The following is a 22,028-nucleotide window of genomic DNA, read 5'->3' on the forward strand; positions in this document are numbered from 1 at the left end:
CCTCTTTACTTCTTGTTCCGCTTTTGTCTATTCCTTTATTTCAATCAGGATCTTCTGACAGTGGAAATTTTTAGTAAAGAATGGAACTTATTTTATTGTTAGCTTAGGGTTCCTTTTTATTTGATTTATATGTGACAGTAATTAATATTTTAAAGTTTTATTAGCTCCATGCTACTTTTTTTTCCTCCTTATCTTAGCCTCATCCCACATTTAAAATTGTATGAAGTACAATGAAGTTAATGTATGTATTTGGATGACTGCATCTTTACTACTCTTTTTAGACCATGTTTACTGATTGGACAAGGCTGGCTTCAAACTCTCAATCCTCCTATCTTGGCTTCCCTCCACCCCCTCCCCCCCAACACACTGAGGCTTAAACTCAGACTCAGAGCCTTGTCTTCATTTGGCTCACTCACTCAGCTGATATTCTACCACTTGAGCCATGACTCCAGTCCTGGTTTTTGGTGATGAATTGGAGATAGTCTCAAGGACTTTATGCCTTAGCTGAATTGAATGTTGATCAACCTTCGGGTCTCAGCCTCCTTTGTAACTAGGATTACAGGAGTGAGCCACTGTTGCCTGTCTATGCCCTGGTGTCTTGAGTACTAGAATTACAGTCATACACATACACCCCCAGCCCAGTCTGCTAATTTTTCAAGCTGAAAATGATTGAAGCTCTTGATACATAAATATTGCAAGACACAGTCTTTGTTTTTTGTTGTGTTTTTGAAACCAGCACTGTGCGCTACATATTGTAAAGTTGTTTCAAGGATGTGATCTTTCTCTAATACTCCAGCTATATTCTTTCTTTTGTTTCCAATGACTTTAATGATTGTTATTTTTTAAAACTATTTTTATGAGTACGTCTGATTTAGGAAAGACTTGAGGCCAGTTTCGTAAGAGTCATTCTGCAAACAAATCCCATGTTGAGAAGGATGTGGACTCAACTGTTTCTGAATTCTGTTCCTCTACTAAGAGTTCACAGTTCAATGAATACTTTTAATACTTGTATGTGGTTTTTATCATTTTATTTCCCCCTGAAAACTATTCTAAACCTTTGAAAGTTACAGCCTTTTCTTCTTATAAAATTTATTATGAATTCAGTTGATATCAGTTTATTTCTTACATTGAAGAGTAAATACCAATCTGTGTGGAAGAGAAAGAGATGTTTGTTAAAAATGAATAATGGAAGGCTGGGAGTGTAGCCTAGTGGTAGAGTGCTTGCCTTGCATGCACAAAGCCCTTGGTTTGATTCCTCGGTACCACATACATAGAAAAAGCTGGAAGTGGTGTTGTGGCTTAAGTGGCATAGTGCTGCCTTTGAGCAAAAAGTGTCCAAGGACAGTGCCCAGGCCCTGAGTTCAATCTCCACGACTGGCAAAAAAAAAAAAAAAAAAAAGGGAATGATGGAGACATCAAAGAAACATTTAGCAGATTAATGGTTGAGTTTAAAGAAGAACCTAGAAATCAGTTGGGTTTTTAGCATTATATTTCCATTGTCTATATTTTTTGCCAGTCCTAGAGCTTGAACTCTGGGCCTAACCACTGTCCTTGGGCTTTCCTCAAGGTTAGCACTCTACTGCTTGAGCCACAGCACCACTTCAGCTTTTTCTGTGCATGTGATACAAACGCTGGTCTTCATGCATGCTAGGCAAGCACTCTACCACTAGGCCAAACTCCTGGTGCCTTTATTGTCTTTATCAGCCAGATAAGCTAGAGTTTGCTTGCTGTTTTAGTTATCTTCTTCTGTGATATGAGTTTAATATTAGGGCCTAAAACTTGTTAAGGTAGCATTCTACCACTGAAATCCACACCCTGGTTCTTTTGCTTATAGTTTGCTTTGCAGAATAACATCTTGCCCAGATCCAAGGTAGTCTGATAGCACCATAATCCTTCTATCCTCTGCCTCTCATGTAGCTTGGACTAAATGTATTTAACACTATCACCAGCTTGTTCTTTGTGATAGGATCTGGCTATCTTTTACTCAAACTGTCTCCTGCATAGCTGGGATTACAGGTGTGTACCACTGAGCCTGGCCTTAGGTTTTTCTGAGGCTTTCATTAATTACACAATGCTACTGAATTCTTCCTGTGTGTATGTGCCAGTCCTGGGGCTTGAACTCAGGGCCTGGGCACCATCCCCAAGCTTCTTTTGCTCAAGGCTAGCCTTCTACCACTTGAGTTACAGCTCTGCTTCTGGCTTTCTGGTAGTTAGAGATTAAGAGTCTCAAACTGGGCTGAGAGCATGGCCTAGTGGTAGCGTGCTCGCCTAGCATGCATGAAGCCCTGGATTTAAGTCCCCAGAACCATATACACAGAAAAAGCCAGAAGTGGTGCTGTGGCTCAAGTGGTAGAGCGCTAACCTTGAGAAATGCCGAAGGACAGTGCCTAAGCCTTGAGTTCAAGCCCCAGGACTGGCAAAAAAAATCTCAGACTTTCCTTCCCTGGGCTGAGTTCAAATCACAGTCCTCAGATCTCAGCCTCCTGGGTAGCTAGAATTATGAATTATGGCCAGAGCCACCAGCATCTGACTGTTCTTTTTTTGTGTGTGTGTGGGGCTTGAACTCTGGGTCTAGGCGCTGTCCCTGAGCATTTCAGCTCAAAGCTACCACCCTACCCCTGGGCCTGGGTGTTTCACCTCAGCTCTTCAGCACAAGGCTACCCTCCTACCCCTTGAGCAATAGCACCACTTCCGGTTTTCTAGTGGTTGATTGGAGATTCTTACTGTCTTTAGTGCCTGAGCTTGTTTTGAACTGTGATCTTCAGATCTCAGCCTCCTGAGTAGCTAGGATTACAGGTGTGAGCCACCGCACCTGACTGAGTGTACTTTTTGTTTGTTTGTTGGACATAGAACTTGGAGTCTTCAGCACACAGCATTTACTCTGTTCCTGAGCTCTACCCCCTGCCCTTCCTAACATCAAGTGTTCTTAGAGATACAAATCCTTGATGCTTTGTGCTGCTTGTATAGTAAGCCAATAGGAAAACAACCTTCTCTAGATACCCATCAGTCCTCAAACTGACCCAGCTTTTGAGAGGATGTGACATATGAGCCTTTCTTATCCAGAACGCTGGGTACACATATTCAGATAATCATGGTATGCTGCACATTGTAGGTATTTGATAGGTATTTATTAAACAAGAGGTATGATACTTCAAGTAACCATGTAGTCCAGAGAGGGAAAACAGCTTCTGTACTAATAACAAGGCAGTTAAACCTGTTAGGATTGTTTGGTCTATTGGTTGAGGTTGAATACCTGGGACACTTAAGAGAAATACTGCTTGTAATTGAGTCATATGCACAAATTTCAATGCTTGCAAAGAAATAGGTGGCAACTGAGGTTTCATAGTAAACTTGGTGGCCCTGGTTAAGCATCTAGCCTTCAAAGAGCTATTTGTTTCTCAAAAGAAGTGTGGTTATCTACAGATGATGGTAAGACTTTGCTCCAAATTTCTAAGGATGAACACTGCAGTTGAGCCAGAGAGACCCCTCCCAGGCTCCCCAGGGCTTCTCTGCCACTTGATGCATCGTCAGGATCAGTTGGTTCCTCAGCCAAGAGGCAGGACAATTTGCCAAGTAGCCAACATCCTTTGTAGAGCCTTCTCTCATCTGTTCCAAACTAGCAACTCAAGTAATATCCCAATGAAAAAATATGTTGCCTGTAAAAGCCAGAGCCCACCAGACAGTGTCTCTTTCTTAGTTGTAGGAGGATCAGATTGAACAACTTGCCCCTCTCCTTAGAAGAGATCTTCAAGTGTCCTATACCGATGGACCCTTAGACATGAAAGTAAGTGTTACTGGATTTATTTTCCACTCCCTGGTAAGTAAATGTCAGCTTCATTTCTTACTGGAACCAGTTAGTATGTTTTCAGTGTTACTGATTACTGAGATATCTTACAGAAGGAAAGGCAGTCAAGATCCCTGTGACCTGAGTTGTGACATAAGCTTGAAAGTTGATATGTCCCTGATGTAAGTCAGTGATAGTGTGTTGCTAAACAGATTACGGGTGGTGCTCCTTACTGATAAATATGGACCAAAGCATTTGCCACACCAGCAGCTGTGTATTAAATACCAGTTGGTGTGCTCATTGGATGAAACCACATCTGTCGGCGTGGTAGGCCACCTGTCTAGCACTTGGGGAGGTAGGCCACCTGTCTAGCACTTGGGGAGGTAGGCCACCTGTCTAGCACAGCAGCCACCTCTGGAGTTACCGCTGGTTAGTCCTAGCATAAGGTGTTGTCATTGACCAAGATCCATCTGTCCCCCACATAGTTGAATGGGAGCTTCTTCCACATGGGTGGTGGCTCTAATCTTGCAGATCTCTTGGACTCCTTTTCTAGGTAGAGGTAATTCTAGTGGCTTCTACTTAACCTTTACACCATGGTAACCCAGTGTGGAAATTCCCCCAGCTGCTGACTGTGTTGGTCGTGACAGTGCTGTTCAAAGCTGTAGGATGTGCTCAGGGACTTAATGTGTAAGATAGTGAGCTAACTCTGACTCCCATAACCTCGTGGTCTGGTTGGTGGACCTTGGTGTCATTTTGCATGTCTTAGGATTAAAACTACATCAGAGTCAGTGCTCCTGAAAAGTTAAGTTTTATTTTCCGCAATATATACTTGCCCTTTGAGAAAGGGTAGGAGAAAGGTTAATATAAAATTTTGGCTGGGCACCGGTAGCTCATACCTGTAATCCTAGCCATGCAAGAGGCTGAGATCTGCGGATCGCAGTTCAAAGCCAGCCCAGGCACCAAAGTTTATCTTCAGTAAACCACCAGTAAACTAGAAGTGGTGCTGTGGCACAAGTGGTAGAGTGCTAGGTTTGAGCTGAAGAGCTCAGGGACAGCACCCAGGCTTAGAGTTCAAGCCCTATGACCGACCAAAAAGAAAAAGAATCTTATTTCCAAAGGATGGTTCCCTATGAAAAGTGAGGTATGATTTGTTGTATTTGGACAAACCAATATGCAAGTCAACTGACTTCGTTTAATTAAGGAAAGCACTAGGTCTGGAATCCTAGACTGAGATGGGAGGATCACTAGTTGAAGCCATCCTGAATAGGAAAGTCCTTGAGATGAATATGTCCCAAACAACAGTGGAGCTGTAGCTCAAGTTGTACAGTACAGATCTTGAGAAATACAGCTAATGATACCTAGGCCCTGAGTTCAAGGCCCAGTACCAACTCACAGAGATTATGCATTCATTTCCATCACAGCTTCCTCTGTGATGTAACTCGGGTTCCTCAAATGAACAATCCCAAACTTGAAAACTGCCCCAGCCTTAGCTCCCTTCTCACAGTCTAGCCAGACTAGTCATCCATTCCAACCAACACCCTGGCATCTAGTCAGGGACAGTCTGTTGTTAGCTGCACCATCTTCCCTCATCACTTGTACTGCAGTCTCAGCCACTGGGATCCTGTTCATTCTCTGATCTCCTTCCACACAGTGCACTCTTCTACCTACAGCCAAAGCAATCTTGTCCTTGTTTTGTTTGTTTTACTTTGTTTGTTTTTGCCAGTCCTGGGCCTTGAACTCAGGGCTTGGGCACTGTCCTTGGGCTTTCTCAGGGCTAGAGCTCTACCACTTGAGCCACAGCACCATTTCTGGCTTTTTTCTATGTATGTTTTACCGAAGAATCAAACCTGGGTCTTTGTGCATGCTAGGCAAGCACTCTACCACTAGGTTAAACTCCCGGCCCTTGTCCTTGTTCTGCATCAATCTGATACAGTGCTTGTCTCCATCAGACTGGATCTTTGTGAGGTTTCTTTGTCTTTAGTAGCTGATAAGCATTTTTAATTAATGTGGTCTGTGCCAGCAGTTCTGCCCGTAAGGATCCTATGTGCACGTTATCCAACTTTCGGACACTTTAGGTTTCTTAGGGAATCATTTAGAAAGCAAGTGTTTGGAGGCCGGGCGTGGTGGCTCACATCTGTAATCCTAGCTACTCAGGATGCTGAGATATGAGGATCGCAGTTCAAATTAACTACTAGAAAACCAGAAGTGGCACTGTGGCTCCAGGGGTAGGCCCAGAGTTCAACAACCCCATGACAACCAAAAATAAATAAAAAATTTCACCATAATGATAGCAGAATTCCAAGATGGCTATCAAAATTCTTGGTTCCCAGTGTTTTTACTGTGTCTCCACTCATTGAGTGTGAACAGACTTGTGACTGTGAAGAGATATTATTCTTGATTATGTTGCATTTTAAGAAAGAAGGGTTTTTTGCAAATGTAGCCAAGATCCTCAGGCAGATGAGTGAACCTGCTGTAGTAGGGAAGTCAAAAAGAGAAGTCACTGAATTCTTAATTTGAAGGCAAGCTCTTCTGCTGGTCTTGCAGAAGAAAAACAACTCTATTATAAACTACCTATGCTGGAGACTACACAGCAAGGATCTGGGAGCTGACAGCCACCAAAAAGAGAGAGAGAGAGAGAGATTTGCTCCTACAAGGATGAGGAAGAGTGTTTTGTCAGAAATCAGGGTGTTTTGGAAGAGAAATGCAAGCCTTAAACAAGATCACAGGTGCAGGTGACAACTTCTTATCACCCCAAGCAGAGGACCCAGGCAACTTATACCCAGATTCCTGACTCATAGGAACTTAAAGGTTCTCTTTGTGTTATTTTAAAGCTGCAAGGTTTTGGTAATTTGTGACAATAAAGGTTAACACAACTATTAACCATTTGCAATAGGAAATATCCTATTTCATGTGTTAAGGGCTTGCTTTTAGGAAGTGACAGGATCCTGAGGACTCTGACCTAATTACACCCTAAAGAACCCATAATGTGATGGTGTTTGGGGGAGATCATAGTGGAAAGTGGTAGGTAGAGCCTAGTTAGAGTAAGTAGGTCACTGGAGCATTTCCTCGAGAGTTATGTCTTCATCCTGGCCCTTCCTGGACTCCTGTCTCTGCCACACATTTCTGCTGCTGTGATTTTTGGGTTCACCATGGACCCAGAATCAGGGAGACTAAGATTATGAATTGCAGTCTTTGCCACTATAAGCCAAAATAATTTTTTTCAGCTGGGTGCAGTGGCTCACACCTATAATCCTAGGTACTGAGGAGACTGAGATCTGAGGATCAAGGTTCAAAGCCAGCCCAGGCACAAAAGGACCTGGGACTCTTACCTCCAATTAACCTCTAGAAAATGGGAAGTGGAGCTTGGCTCAATGGTAGGGTGGTAGTGTTGAGCTGAAGCGCTCAGGGACAGTGCCCAGACCAAATTCAAGCCCTATGACCTACCAAAAAATTTTTTTCTCAGATATATTTGATACCAAAACAACTTGATACTGTACAGCACTGAAATCTGTGATGCATCCTGTACTGTGGATGTTTGCATCATTCTTCCCATATAGTCACTCAGCATTACTAAAGACCTTTCAACAAGTCTTAAATTTCATTTTATCACTTAAGCACACTCACATTTACTTTGTTTTTGGAGCGTCATTTCTTTTCTGAAAGGCAGATTTTCATAAAAATATGGGTAAGTATACACCCAGTAGATCATGAAATAGCTGATAATAATGCAGTACTCTTCTCAGCATTAACCATGTAGAAGTAATTTGATGTTCCCAGTATTAGGGCTTGAACACAGTGCCTTGACCTCTTGGCTTAGCTTTTTCCCTCAAGGCTGGGGCTCTACCACTTAAGCCTTCACTTCATGTGTTTTTGCTGGTTAGAGATAAGAATCTTCTGGATTTGAGCCAAGCGCTGGGGCTCACACCTGTAATCCTAACTACCCAAGAGGCTGAGATCTGAGGATAATGGTTCAGAGCCAGCCTGGGCACTAAAAAATGTGAGACTCTCATCTCCATTAATCACTAGAAATTGGGAAGCGGGTCTGTGGCTTAAAGAGTAGGACGGTAGCTTTGAGCTGAAGAGCTCAGGGACAGTGCCCAAGCCCAGAGTTCAAATCCCAAAACCGACCCCCCCAAAAATCTGGATTTGGCTGACCTCAGCTCTTGGTCCCTTGTGTAAGTAGGATAAAATTTGGATTTGGAGGGTTTGTTTTTTTTTTTTTTAATAATTGTTCTTGTTGCTGTTTGTGCCAGTCCTGGAGCTTGAACTTGGGGCCTACGCACTGTCCCTGAGCTTCTTTTGCTCAAGGCTATCACTCGACAACTTGAACCACAGAGCCACTTCTAGCTTTTCTTTTAAATTGTTGTTTGGTTAGGTGGTACTAAGGACTCGAACCCAGGGCTTCACATGTGCTAGGTAAGCACTCTACCACTAAGTTACCTTCCCAGCCCCCAAATTTGGGTGTGTGTGTGACAGTCCTGGGCTGTTCCTGAAGGTTCACCCCCCCCCAAGTCCTGGGCCTTGAACTCTGGGCATTGTCCTTGGGCTTCCTTAAGGATATCCAAGAGCTCATCTCAACAATCCTCTCCAGTCACTGAGCTCATTACTTCAGGCTCGCCCTTACCAACCTTGATTTCAGGTGAGCTCAAAGCAGCCATGTGTGGGCTTCCTGGTGGAACTTTATCCTGGTTGGTGACAGAAAACCCAAAGTCTTACAAATTTAAAAATACATAAGGCTGGGAGTTTGGCCTACTGGTAGAGTGCTTGCCTAGCGTGCACAAAGCTCTGGGTTCAATTCCTCAGTACCACATACATAGAAAAAGTCCGAAGTGGTACTGTGGCTCAAGTGGTAGAGCTCTAGCCTTGAGAAAGCCCAAGAACAGTGCGCAGGCCCTGAGGTCAAGTCCCAGGAGTGGCAAAAAATAAAATATATAGAATTGAGCACAGTGGATGAAAGTGGAAGACTAAGATAGTGTAATAAGTGGCAATCGTGAAATTAAAGGAAAGAGAGGCTGAATGTTGGAGGCCACAAGCCATCCTGGGCAGAAAAGTCTATAAGACTTAATTTCCAATTAACCAGAAAAATGCTCTGCTGCAAGTGTGGTTCAAATAGAGTGCAAGGTTTGAGCAAAAAAGCCGAGTGACCAAGGTCCTGAGTTCAAGCTGTGGTACATTCTCTTCCCCCATCTCTTCCTTCTCTCCCTTCCCCTCCCTCTTTCCTTCTCTCACCACACACACACACACACACACACACACACACACGCACGCACGCACGCACGCGCGCGCCAGTCATGAGGCTTGAACTCAGGGCCTGGGCACTGTCTTGAGCTTTCTCAAGGCTACCACTCTACCACTTGAGCCTCATTACCACCTCTGGCTTTTTCTGTGTATGTGGTACTGTGGAATTAAACCCAGGGCTTCGTGTATGCTAGGCACTCTACTACTAGGCCGCATTCCAGGCCCAAACACACATTTCTTAAAAATTAACTTTAAGCAGATACCAGTGACTCATGACTTGAAATCCTAGCTCTTTGGGAACTTGAGGCCGGAAGGACTGAAGCTAGATCAGGCAGAAAAGTTCATGAGACCATTTCTCAACCCATAGTTTAGTGTAGCCGTTTGCACCTGCCATTCCAAGCTACTCAGGAGACTGAAATCTGAGGATTGAGATTCAAAGCTAGCCCAAGCAGACAATTCAAGAGACTATTATCTCTAATTTACCAGCAAAAATGTGTGGTTCAAGTGGTTGAGTGCCACTTAGAGCAAAAAAAGACAAGTGAGAGCTAGAGGTCCTGAGTTCAATTCCTAGTACTAGTATGCACACAAAAAGTTGTTGTAAAGAGGGGTTGGGAGTTTGGCCTACTGGTAGAGTATTTGCCTAGCATGCAGGAAGACCTAAGTTCGATTCCTAAATACCACATACATAGAAAAAGCCAGAAATGGTGCTATGGCTCAAATGGTAGTGCTCTAGCCTTGAGTTCAAGCCCCAGGACTGGCAAAAAAAAACTTGTAAGGAAAATAATGTATTCTTTAATAGATCTAGACTCTGAGATGTTCTTCAGGGTTAAATGGATGAACTGTCACACATCCAGATAATAAAGTATTATTTAGACCTAAAAAGAAATGAGCTAACCAGATGCCACTAGCTTATACTTACAGTCTTACTGTTCAGGAGACTGATGTCTGAGGATCACAATCTTTTTTTTTTTGCCAGTCCTGGGGCTTGAACTCAGGGCCTAGGCACTGCCCCCAAGCTTCTTTTGCTCTAGGCTAGCACTCTACCACTTAAGCCACAGCACCAATTCCAGCTTCATGCATGCTAGGCAAGCACTCTACCACTAAGCGACATTCCCAGCCCCATGACTGCTCTTTTGAAGAAGAGGAGAAAAAAATTAATTAAGATTAAATTTATTTTAAAGTGTGGAAATGCAAGCTGGACATTGGTGGTTCACACTTGTAATCCGAGCTACTTAGAAGAGGAGACTGAGATCTGAGAATCATAGTTTGAAAGAAGCCAGGGAATGAAAGTCCATGACATTCTTATCTCCTTTTAATTAAAAAAGCCAGAAGTAGAGGTGTGGCATGAGTGGTATAGCACTAACCTTGAGCATGAAACTGAGACAGTGCCAAAGCCCCGAGTTCAAGCCTAAGCACTAGCATGCACCAAAACTAGTGTAAATGCAGAAAACATTTGCCAAGAGCAGAGCAGATTTATGGTTGAAAGAGCATTTAGGCAGGAGCATATTCCCTGGACTTCTAGCCACCAGCCACTGTGCATGCCCCTCTCCAAAGGGGGATGTGAGTGGGTTTCTAGTTGATCAGAAGGAACACATTAGAAGGAATCGTTGTGGAGTACTGCAGCAGCTTCAAAGTGGCTCCTGAAAGAGAGTATTGCCAAATGTTGAGAAATTTTGCTTTTATGAAACAGGGCCTTTACTATTTAAAGGATATATGCTTAGAATTAAGTAAATTACAATTTTTTAAGTTATAATTAATGTCAAGTAATCACACAAAGAGCAAAGGTTAAATTCGGTGCTGATGGCTCACACCTGTAATCCTAAATTACTCAGGACACAGATAAGATCCAGGTTTGGAGCCAACCTGAGTGAATACATCTGAGATGTTTTTCTTCTGTGAGCTAGCAAAAAAGCTCATAATGGAGGCATGGCTCAAGTGGTAAGAGCACCAGCCTTGACACAATTTTAAGCCAGAGTGTGAGACTTGAGTTCAAGCCCCTAGTAGGGGAAAGAAAGGAGGGGTCTGGGAGTTTGGCCTAGTAGTAGAGTGCTTGCCTAGCCTGAACTGGGTTCAATTCCTCGGTACCACATGTATAGAAAAAAGCCAGAAGTGGTGCTGTGGCTCAAGTGGTAGAGTTCTACCTTGAGAAAGTCCAAGGACAGTGCTCAGGCCCTGAGCTCAAGGACTGGCAAAAAAAAAAAAAAGAGGGCAGGAGGGGGGAAGGAAAAGTTTAGAAGGACAAAGATTTAAAAACCCTCAAAGCAAGCCGGGAGTTTGGCCTAGTGGTAGAATGCTTGCCTAGCATGCACGGAGTCCCGGGTTCGATTCCTCGGTGCCATGTACATAGAAAAAAAAGCTGGAAGTGGTGCTGAGGCTCAAGTGGTAGAGCTCTAGCCTTGAGAAAGTCCAAGGACAGTGCTCAGGCCCTGAGCTCAAGCCCAGGACTGGCAAAAAAAAAAAAAAAGAGGAAAGAAATTCATTCACAAGTCGGGTACCCAGTGGCTCACGCCTGTAATCCTAACCACTCAGGAGGCCCAGATCTGAGGATCACATTTGGGCAGAAAAGTCCCATTGAGACTCTTAACTCCCAGCTAACCACTCAAAAACCAGAAGTGGCTCAAAGTGAGTGGTAGAGTGCTAGTCTTAAGCAAAAGGAGCTCAGGGACAGCACCCAGGGCCCTGAGTTCAAGCCCCCTAACCAACAAAACAACTTTCTAAAGCATCCAACTTCATGCTTTCATCTTCCAATTTATGCAATATAAAATGAAACTGCATAACTACATTACCAAGTACCACTCCTATAAACCTGTTTGACTACGTGGCTTCATTTCAGTAAGCATGTAATTAGAGGGAGCAAAAGTTCAAGAGTTTTCTAGTAAGTTGCCCACAGAGTTTAAAGAATAATAAGCATCAGTCAGTGTGTCTATCAGCTAAGTGGAGATGATTAAGAAATCTTCCAGCATAACAATGGCAATGGCTGAAGTGTATGTTCAGTTATGTATCAGGCACTATGTTTCCATCTGTGAACTAGACATTTTAATTCTCCTTGTCATCGTTGGCTGTGGAGCTGAAATTCAGGGCCTGGGCACTGCCCCTGAGCACTTTTTTTTTTGTAAATGGCACATAAAAACTACTTTATAATTAACTGGAATCATCATGAAGTAGGCACGGGGAAATCCAGTCTTTAGGGCTTTGCTCTCTAGAAGAACACCTTTCAGTAATTTTTAAAGATTTTAGCATTAGGCTGCTGAAGTGCATGACAAAACTCCTGAATTATTTCTGGAGCTACTCTCAAGGAAGGCAGATATTCTTGTTGAGGATACGGAACACATTCTGGACCTGGTTTGAGATTGTTTTCAGTGTCATGGCACACTCAGAGCCAATACGGTTTGTGCATCTTCCAGGTCAAAGGTTTAAGGGTGCCAGGAAACACGCAGGGACAATGTACTTATAAACAAAATCTGCAAATCCCACTGGTCCATCTTTACCTCCCCAGAGTTCCACCAGCTTTGAGAGAATGATAAAACAGGTTTTCTGTGCAATTGGATCCGATAGTCAACTGCTCTTTAATGGTAAACAGCACTTGTTCTACATTTTCAGCGCCTTGATATAACCTCACTCATTCCACTGCCAGTGACTGTTTGTAGGAAGGCAAAGTAACTCCTCTGCAACATTTGCTTCTCTAAAGCTGCTGACTGGTCATTCTCTTCTGCTGGTTGGTGCAGCATTTCAAAAATTGCATGAAGCAAGGGCATAAACATCTGTTGTAAAAATGGGGATACCTGTATCTTAAATTTGGCCGTAATCTGGTTGAAAGAGGAATGAGTTCCTGGAGGTCTTTTGCTTCACAATCTTTGAACATGTGTTCTGAGGCAGATGGGATAAATCGAAGAACTTCTTCTTCTAGCAAATAATCATTCGATGAAGGAAAGTTCGAACTCCACTTCTGAGGATGTCCTTTTGTAAAGGACAGCTGAGGGCTGGCAAGAATGTAAACAGTCTAGATAAATTTTGGAACAGTCACATTGTTTCAAAGTCTGCTTGTTGCTGAATGCTTTGCTGGTTGGACTGGCAAATCCAACAGCATGGTTGAGACAATCTGCTAGAGATGCCTGCCTTTCTTTACCTTGTGCCAGCATCAGTTTTTCTAACAGAATCTTAAACTTCTCCATTAGTGAAGTCAACAGATTCCTCATTAATGCTTGCTTCCTTTCTGCAAGATATTCACTATTAACAATCAGCACTCCAGCTGTCTCATAAATAAACAGCTGATCATCACTGCTCAATAAGGACTGATAGCCATTTTCGGGTGGAGATAGGGCTAATAAATCCTGTATTCTGTTCAAAATATCTTCAATGAAAGGATTCATTTGTTTATTTAGAGATTTGACAAGTCTAGAAAACAGGTAAGCATTTCTGCTTCGTATTTGAGCACTAGAATGTCGCAGGCCCCTGTGATCTAAGAAAGCCATTAGCACATATGGAATGTGTTGAGGTTCGACTGTGAAAAACTTTTCATATCTAACAACTGTTTCAAAGAACTCCAGTGTCACAGACGTATGCTGATAGGAACTGACTCCTGACGTTACCAAAGTTCATATTATATCCTGCAAAGCACTAGCTTTTGAAGCAGCCCCTGAGAAGTGAGCACCATGAGATACTCAAAGAGCTTCTGCCAACATATACAGCAATCTTACTACTTCAACTTCCATAAACCGTGCAGTCTGCCAGTTCTGCAATGTAGAACTAAAAACTGCGAACAGAAGCCAGCAGTAACTCTGGTGACACTTGAACAAGTCTGTCCAACAGTAACTTCAGTTTTCTATATTCTACAAACATGACTTCATCTTCACCCTCATTTTCAAAGTTATATTCTTCATCATAAATCAATTTTTTCATAACGGCCAACATGATTGCCTCTACATTTGTTTTTTTTGCTGATCCGAGAGCACTGTAAGCTGTTTCAAAATATGTAGATAATCATAACAAAACCCAATATTGTTAGAGGAAATATCTTCATCCTCATTTATTAGTAGCTGTAACATGAGTGCCATTTTTGTTTCAATAGCTTGTAGTGCCCCTTGAGCACTTTTCATATCTCCATTCTTAATTAGTCCAGAGTCCAGCTAACTATCAATGACTGTCCCATCCCATTTACCAACTTAGAAAATCTAGCCAGGAAGTCTACATCTTCTTCCTGGTCAGTGCTGAAAAACCCAGCAGTCTGTAATACTCGACACAAGGCTTCTACTAGTTTCATCTTACCAACAGGGTCCTTTCTTTTACTTACAATTTCAAATAAACAGGCTTCTTCCCGTAGAACTTCTATTGACATATGGCCTAGCAGCATATTTATAAATCTATCATTGGCTATGAGGGATAAGTCTATCCAAGAGACATAAGTCCCAACTACTTCGAGGCACTGACACGTCACTTCTAAATTAGTATACTGATAATTTTGCAATATTGGTGGACCATGATTCCACCAAGTTTGGGGTGCACTGTTCCCCCGTGGTATCTTTTTATTAAAGTGTTCCTTTGAGCCTCCTCTCATGTATGAACCACAATAGCCATGAGGATTCAGAGGTACAGATCTACTCCCCTTGGGTTTAAGATGTCAAAAAAACAAAAAACTTGGGCAATTTAGTGAGATATTCTGTAATGAAAAGCAAGGCGAACACTTGGGCAGCTTTATTTCGTGTAAATCTTCTCTGGTTGGTGATTCAGCATCTGACAAAAATACCGCTGAGCTTGAAGCCAAGATATGTGTGTCTCTCTAATTAGCTGTTGCCGAGCAGTAGTGAGTTCCGAATATTTGTATTTAACTTGATGTTCTAATACTTGAAAGCAGAAAAACTTTATGTGATCATCACTGTAGGTCCTCTGAGCTAGGGTTTCTGTACACACCTGCCAGGCATCCGGGGAAATCTTGAACTGCTCAAAATAGGCCAGGGCCTTTTGTCTGAAGTTTGGATTTAGCCCTGTAAGAGCCAATTCATCTATCCCTGCTGATATTCTTCTCATTTTCTGATTATAGCAGACATGGCCTCTGATCCCACGGAAGAATCCACAAACATCTTCCCTATCATTCCATCACTGCTCCCTGCTAGCACTCGGGGGGAGGGGGGAGGGCATGGCTGGCAATGCTCACGCCTAGAGCCGGCCAGGGCCTCGTGTCCCCCCCCCCCCATAGCTTTTGATCACTTTGAGCCACAGCAGCACTTCTGGTTTTTGAGTGATTAACTGGAGTCTCACCAGGACTTTTCTGCCAGGCCTGGCTTTGAATCCTCAGATCTCAGCCTCCTGAGTGGCTAGGATTTCAGACATGAGCCACTGGCATCTAACCTATCGTTTTAATTCTTGAAAATCATAGAGCTGGAGATGTGGCTTATGTTATAGAGTACTTGTCTACCAAGGCCCTGAGTGCAAACCCCAGTCCTGACACAGATGCTGTATGGGAATCTGAAGCCGAGCACAGAAGCTCACGCCTGTAATCCTAGCTGTTCAGGAGGCTGAGATCTGAGGATAGTAGTTCAAAGCAGTCTAGGCACTAAAGACTGAGACTCTTTTCTCCAATTAACCACTAGAAAACAGGAAATGGTGCTGTGGCTCAAGGGGTAGTGTGGTAGCCTTGGGTTGAAGACCTCAGGGACAACATCCAGGCCCAGGGATAGGGTAGTAGCCTTGAGCTAAAGTGCTCAGGAACAGTGCCCCAAGACCCACAAAACACACACACATACACACACAAACCATGGGAATCTGATCAACAAGATATAGAGAAGCCTTGAAAGCAGTTATTACAAAGTTGATACAGGATTAGGGTAGGAAATTAAGCCTAACATACATGCATATGCACAACAAGCTGGCTAAGGTTCTTTGAGGGAGCAACCAGGAGCAACCAAGGGCCAGATATCTGGGAGGAACAATCAAGGGCAAATATGCTTTGGAGCAAGACTTTCCTGGAGCATAACAACGTATGACACAACCCATGACACATCTGCAGTTCAAAGAATGATCTATATCACCTCTAGAGAACTGGGTGAAAAGTTCACATTGTCTTTTAAAATGTCAAGATGATGATAATAAGATGGCCATTACTGACAACCACTATCCATATTTCAAAATAAAAGTATTGGGTCGGGCCCAAGGTGTGACCTAGTGGTAGAGTGCTTGCCTAGCATGCACAAAGCGCTGGGTTCAAATCCTCATTACCACATACACAGAAAAAGCCAGAAGTGGTGCTGTGACTCAAGTGGTAGAGCATTAACCTTGAGAAAACCCAAGGGTAGTACCCAGTCCCTGAGTTCAAGCCCCAGGACTAGCAAAAAATGTGTGTGTGTGCCTGTAATCCTGGCTAATCAGAAGACTGAAACCTGAGTAAATCAGTTTGAAACCAGCCCAGGCAGTCCATAAGAGTTCATCTCCAATTACCTAGGAAAAAGCCAAGCTAGAAGCATGGCTCAAATTGTAAAGCACTAGCAAAGAGCAAGCAGCTGAGGGAATCTTAGACTTTGAATTCAAGCTTCACTACCAGCACCAAAAATAAAGCAAATTATATTGACTATATATTGAAGTAGTAAATATATTGAAGTACTAAAACTGAAATAAACTTATGTTTGGTGTTTAACAGTAGTCAGGTTGAACTTGGATCTTTGTGTTTGCTAGGTAAGTATTATATAACAAGCCACACCCTAGACCTTCTGCTTCAGTTTTTTGGGGGGATGGAGTCTCACATTTATGTCAGTCCAGCCTGCCCTGGAATCATGATCCTCTATTTTTATGACTCACATAACTACTGAATCCAGCTTTTATTGAATGAGATACTCTTGTGAACTTTTTGCCTAAGCTGGCCTCATGCTGTGATCTTTGTACTATCACCTCCCAAGGAGTTATAATTACAGACCACTGCACCTGTGTGCGTGTGTGTGTGTGTGTGTGTATTTACCATTATTGTTATTTGAACTCTTGGCCTCATTCTTGCTCACCTTTTATTGTTGGTGGTAGTGGTTGTACAAAGGCTTGAACTTGTGGCCCTGAGTTTTTTTCCTCAAGGCTAGTGCTTTACCACTTTGAGCCACTTCTAGTTTTCTTGTAGTTAATTGGAGATATGAGTCTCACGGACTTTTCTGCCTAGGCTGACTTTGAACCTTGATCCTCAGATCTCAGCCTCCTTAGTAACTAGGATTACAAGCAAGAGACACCAGCACCCAGCAAGCTCAGCTTTTTTGGTCACTTGCGCCACACCTCCACTTTCGGCTTTTTCCTGGTTAATTGGAGATAAGAGTCTTGAGAACTTGTCTGCTCAGGCTGGCTTTGAACAATTCTCAGCTCTCAGTCTTCTAAGTAGCCAAGATTATTTTTCATTGTTTTAAATAAAATAGTAATCCTAGCTACTTAGAAGGCTGAGATCTGAGGATCACAATTCAAAGCCAGCCTGAGCCCTAAAGTCCATCAGACTCTTATCTCGAGTTAACCACTTGAAAACCAGAAGTGGCGCTGTGACTCAAGGGGTACAGCAATAGCCTTGACCTGAAGAGCTCAGGGACAGCACCCAGAGTTCAAGCCCCAGGAATGGAAGTAAAAAATAACTAAAATAAAATGAGATAATAATAGTATGATGCTGATTACGGAACACATTCATAGCCATCTTCTGATTGCTGATGGGTAGAGGTTGACAGTCATCTGTCACACTGACGTGCTTAGAATAAGGTTAGTTAAACACAGGCCAAAAGAACAAACGGTGACCCCCATGGACAATAGGATTCTTTAATGTGTTTTATTGTTATTATAAATGTGATGTACAGAGGGGTTACAGTTCCATAAGTCAGGTAATAAGTACATTTCTTCTTAACCAGTATCACTCCTTTCCTCAGTCTCTCCCAGTTTTTCCTCTCCAGTCCCCCACCCCACTAGCTGTATAGTTCATTTTCAACATAGTGCTCAGTGAGTACCGCTGCTATATTTCTTCACTCTTTGCCCCTCCATTTCTGTGGACAAGAGGGTTTTGAAAAAAGTTAACACAATGAATTGTACATTGTATATGCATATAATGTAATTCACTTATATTACTCTTTCTTTACCTCCTCACCCCTTTTAAGCAGTTTGTAGTAGGTTTCACTGTGCTGTTCTCATGCATATAGTGTGCTTCAATCACATTTACACCATCACTTCCATTCCTCTCCCTTTCCTAAGCTTCCTCTCCCAACACTCTCTTTGTATAATTATGCCGCATTATTGTGTTTATACATTCTGCATGTGAGTGAAAATGAGATTTTTCTTTTTGAGCTTGACTAATCTTGCTTAACCACTAGAAAACTGGAAGTGGCTCTGTAGCTCAAAATGATAGAGCACTAGCCTTGAGCCAAAAAGCTCAGGGACAGTGCTTAGGCCCTGAGTTCAAGCCCTTTGACTGACCAAAAAAAAAAAGATGTTGGTACTGGGACTTGAACTTGGCCTTGTGCTCTTGCTTGGTATTTTCTGCTCAAGTGATTCTTTACCCCTTGAACCACACCTCCACTCCTACTTTTTGCTGGGTAATTGGAGATAAGAGTCTCTCAGTCTACAAGGGCTGCTTTCTAATAGCCATCATCAGATCTCAGCCTCCTGAGAAGCTAGGAGTCACCAGCACCCAGCAGTGGTGCCAACGATGTTATATATATATTTTTTTTTTCTTTTGCCAGTCCTGGGTCTTGAACTCAGGTCCAGGGCACTGTCCCTGGGCTGCTTTTGCTTAAGGCTATCACTTTGATTTTTCTTTTTATGTGATATTGAGAAATCAAAACCAGGACTTCATGCATGCTAGGTGAGCATTCTACCACTAAGCCACTTTCCCAGCCCTAAAAAAATACATAATTTTTGTTATTAGGGTGTCAGACAGTGGGCTTAGCATTTCATAAATCAGGTAGTGAGTGTGTTGTTGTTTCACTTTCCTCTAGTTTTGCCTTCCCATCCCTGTCCACAAATGGCATAGGTTGTTTTCCACATAGAGTATACTGAATAGCATGACTGCATTTGTTCCCCCTTCCTCCCTCCCTTTCTGGCAGGCAATTTGACCATTGTTCTCTGAGAGCTATGTGTGTTCTATGCAACCAAATGGGTTTCAGAAAGTGTCTCAGCTAGCATTCTCGGATGGCAAGCAATAGGTGACAACTGTGGTTCAGTAAAGTCACCCTGGGATTTACAACAGTTCTCAGATCCAAAGATAAAGGAACTTGGGAAAGGATAGGAACTGAGACAGTATAGGTCTCCGCTGTGGGAACTCAGACTCGCTAGGATACGAGAGGTGATGTCTCTATTCCTGTCTGGTTTGACCTTCACAGTCATGGAAAATACTTGACTTGCCAACTTGCTTCATACCTGGGTATGGCAGTAGGCAGTGCTGTGAGGGACAGCCCCCTCTGAAACACAGGCTGTTGACGAGAACTCAGCTGTCTAAGCAAGGTGAAGTACTGACAGTAGAAGAAAGAAAACATTGCTGCATAGGTAATGATATTAGAGGTCCTCTCTAGGCCAACCTGGGGTTCCTGGGAATTCTCTTTCCCCAAAGGCAGTGATTAACTTCCCTAATCCCTATTTCTACACGATGCAATACACTCTAATCCTCTAGCATAAGCTGGCAGAGATAACCCAAGAAGCACGCCACCCCCACCATTCATGCTGCCAAAGGGAATATTCTCAGAAATGGATTCTTTCAGGGTGCCAGTGGCTCACACCTGTTATGCCAACTACACAGGGAGATGAGCCAGCCTGGGCAGAAAAGTCCTAAAGACCATCTCTAGTAAGTAGCAAAATGCAGGACTGCAGACCTGCACCGTGGTAGAAAGCCAGCCAGGTTCAAATCCTGTTCACGATTCAAACTAGTACATGCACAGAGAGAAAAAGAAAAATAGGGAGTCAGGAGTTTGGCCTAATGATAGAATGTTTGTCTAGCATGCATGAAAACTTGGGTTCGATTTCTTGATACCTCATACGTTAAAAAAGTGGTGTTGTGGCTCAAGTGGTAGAGCTCTAGCCTTGAGAAAGTCCAAGGACAGTGCTCAGGCCCTAAGTTCAAGCCCCAGGACTGGCAAAGGAAAGAAAAGAAAAATAGAAATAGGAAGGAAGGAAGGGAAAGGCGAGAGGGGAAGAATGGAGGGAGAATGAAAGAGACAGGAAAAGAAAAGGGAACAAAAGAAAAAGGAGGAAGATGGAAGAAGAAAATGGAGAAAGAAAATGGGCTCTTGCTTCTGTGAATCAGATCTTGGCATGGAAAGGAGTATCAGTGAGATGAATTCTTGCTGTCTGTGTATGCATAGCCCAGGGGATAGGTGACAGTGTGGGTACAGGCAAGCCTGCTTATTGTAGTGGGCCTTTAGGAATAACCTGGAAATCTAGATATAAAAATGATATATCATTTCTTCCCTTTGGGTTTTATCTCGGTTGTACAGTTGCTGGCAAGATTTCTGTTCTTCACTTGGGACCATTTGTGTGTGTGTGTGTGTGTGTGTGTGTGTGTGTGTGTGTGTGTGTATGAGAGAGAGAGAGAGAGAGAGAGAGAGAGAGAGAGAGAGAGAGAGAGAGAGAGAGAGAGAGAGGACCAGCCCATGCCTGTAAGTAGGTCTTGAACTTCATGTCTTGGACACTGAGCTTTTTCATTCAAAGCTAGCATTCTACCACTTGAGCTATAGTTCCACGTCTGGCTTTTTGGTGCTTAATTGATGATAAGAATCTTACAGACTTAAAAACTTTGACCTGCTTTGACCTGTGAGCCTCAGATCTCTGCTTTCTGAGAAGCTAGGTTTACAGGTTAGTATTGATTCCAAATTGTCTCTTGATAAGAAGATGGATAAAGCTGGGCCGGGAGTTTGGCCTAGTGGTAGAGTACTTGCCTAGGAGGCACAAAGATCCAGGTTCGATTCCTCGATGCCACATATATAGAAAAAGCCGGAAGTGGTGCTGTGGCTCAAGAGATAGAGCTTTAGCATTGAGAAAGCCCAAGGAAGCACTCAAGCCCTGAGTTCAAGCCCTCCAGGCCTGACAAAAAAAAAAAAGATGGGTAAAGCTGTGCAATAGTGGCTCATACTGGCAATCCTAGCTACTCAGGCGGCTGAGATATGAAGATTGCAATTCAAAGACAACCTGGGCAAGAAAGTCCCTGTGAGACTCTTATCTCCAGTTAACCACTCAAAAACCAGAAGTGGTCCTGTGGCTCAGGTGGTAGAGTACTAGCCTTGAGCACAGAAGCTCAGGGACAGCACCTAGGCCCTGAATTTAAGCCCTACAAGTGACAAAAAACAAAGATGGGAAAATCCTTGTTTGAGAATGTGTATGTGTATGTATATGTTTTGCCAGTTCCAGGGCTTGAACTCAGGGCCTGAGCACTGTCCTTGGACTTTTCTCAAGCGTAGTACTCTACCACTTGAGCCACAGCACCACTTGCAGCTTTTTCTATGTCAGGCCTGGGGCTTGAACTCAGGGCCTGGGCACTGTCTTTGGGCACTTTTTGCTCAAGGCTAGTGCTTTGCCCCTTGAGGCACAGTGCTATTTCTGGCCTTTTCTGTATATGTGATACTGAGGAATTGAACCCAGGGCTTCATGCATGCTCGGTGAGCACTCTATCACTAGGCCAAACTCCTGGCCCTGAGTATATATTTTAAACAGAAAATTTAATAAAATTCATGAGCACTCTCTTTCTTTGTTGTTATTGTCTTGTGCTGATACCAAGGTGTGAGCTCAGGGTTTTACACTCTCACTTGCCTTTTTTGTTCAAGGATGGTGCTCTACCACTTGAGACACTTCTGGCTTTTTGCTGGTTAATTAGAGATAAGTTCTCAGCCAGGCACGGTGGTTCACGCCTGTAATCCTGGCTATTCAGAGGCTGATTACTGAGGATCATGGTTCAAAGCCAGCCTTGAGACTTGAGACTCTTATCTCCAATTAATCACCAGAAAATGGAAAGTGGCTCTGTGGCTTGGGGGGTAGGGTAGTAGCCTTGAGTTGAAGAGCTCACGGACAGTGTCCAGGCCCA

General features: G+C 43.2%; 1 pseudogene; it reads right to left on the minus strand.

Moving 5' to 3' along the window:
- Positions 1–12,130: 12,130 nt before the first annotated feature.
- Positions 12,131–15,046, minus strand: LOC150049158 (exportin-T pseudogene; annotated as a pseudogene).
- Positions 15,047–22,028: the final 6,982 nt, after the last annotated feature.

This window comes from Megascapheus bottae, chromosome 20, assembly GCF_031878675.1.
Source record: "Megascapheus bottae isolate mThoBot1 chromosome 20, mThoBot2.hap1, whole genome shotgun sequence".
In the NCBI taxonomy this organism is placed as follows: Eukaryota; Metazoa; Chordata; class Mammalia; order Rodentia; family Geomyidae; genus Megascapheus; species Megascapheus bottae.